Source organism: Galendromus occidentalis, unplaced genomic scaffold (assembly GCF_000255335.2).
Source record: "Galendromus occidentalis unplaced genomic scaffold, Mocc_1.1 scf7180000077536, whole genome shotgun sequence".
In the NCBI taxonomy this organism is placed as follows: domain Eukaryota; kingdom Metazoa; phylum Arthropoda; class Arachnida; order Mesostigmata; family Phytoseiidae; genus Galendromus; species Galendromus occidentalis.
Genome location: NW_003805524.1, coordinates 231,497 through 232,855, shown reverse-complemented (window position 1 = coordinate 232,855; position 1,359 = coordinate 231,497). Strand labels below are relative to the sequence as shown.

General features: G+C 52.2%; 1 non-coding gene across 1 annotated transcript; it reads right to left on the bottom strand.

Moving 5' to 3' along the window:
- Window positions 1-855: 855 nt before the first annotated feature.
- LOC114828507 (U5 spliceosomal RNA) lies at window positions 856-970 on the bottom strand. The gene has a single exon (XR_003777138.1). It is a non-coding gene; the product is annotated as a U5 spliceosomal RNA (small nuclear RNA).
- Window positions 971-1,359: the final 389 nt, after the last annotated feature.

Here is a 1,359-nt window from a genome sequence, read left to right as displayed (position 1 = left end):
CGAGCGTCAACTCATGACATGCGGCGAGACCGCTAATCATGGGTCTTCGAGTCTCGTCGAGATCAGCGACAGTTATGGAACGCGGCGGTTCCCGGTCGAGTCATGACGCGACGATCGAGCTCCAGGTTTGTTTCTACGTCTTGTTGCCTTGTTTCTATGATGAATATTCAGTTTGGTGATGGCCGAATATAACTCGGCCGATTTGGAAAAAAACGGATTCCCTCGGAAAGCCGCGGAAAGTCCACTCGATGATCAGTAAAGCTCGACTCAGTGTCTGGGAGATCCGATTCTGATTTTCCTTTAATTTCACGTTTTCTTTTAAATTCTCTAAAATTCTTTCTCGGTGGTCATTATGTGCGCCCACCTTGCTCGGATCCACTGGAATACAACCCTCACCCACAGAGACCTTGCTAAGGTCTTCATAAATATACCTCCACCTTCGGGCCCACCTTTCGGATGCGCCCATTGGTCGGGCCCTTCCCTTCCCTCCACCAATAACAGGAGCTCAGGCGCCCAGGGCCCGAAAGGTACGGCCTCAACACTGAGCCACGTGCGCCGAGTGCTTCTTTGAAAAACGCTTTCAGTCGGAGAGTGACCCCATCCGGACCTAGTGAATTTTATCGCGCTCGGCGCCAGAAGCGAATTTCTGGAATCCAGATGAACCCAATGCCGGATCTTATCGGAGCTGTGCATGATATCCGGAATATCGTCAAATCCATTCGGGACAAAATTTTTGAGTGTTCCCGTGGTCAGCTCCCGAGGAGACGAATAGTGACCGCCGACGACATGGGATTCGCGGCGACTCCGGGACATGCGTCCTCAGCCAGAGGTGCCATTTCTTTGGGTGGGAGAGGGTGCCCCGAGCGGGGCTGCAAAAATAGCCTGAAGGCTCATTGTAGGTGTTCCTCCGCACGGATGCGTTTAGTAAAAGGCGAAACGCATATACGTCCTTGCGGTGAAACCTGAGCAGTTGTGTCGAACGCATTGGACTGCGGCTTTGATTCGCGATCCTTCGAAGCCAGACTCGCTTTAACTTACAGGTCAACCTCAATTTCCACAGACAGCATTCGGGCAATCATTCGCAGGAGCGAGGATGCGGCTCTCAGATGACCGAGAGTGTCGTTCTATAAGTAGATGCCGTCGGTCGCGGTGAGCTACGAAACGTGTGAAACTAATGAATATGTATGCTCACTCAGCCGAGTTCCCCCAAAGTTGAACTGCATGTTTCACATCCCTCCGAGACACACTCGATGCGAACCAGAATGGATTGGCGGCTCGAACTGGCGCGAGATGTATCTGCGGCTTTCCGACAGAATCTCGATGAACATCTCGATGAGTCTCTCACCCTTGCTCGATCTC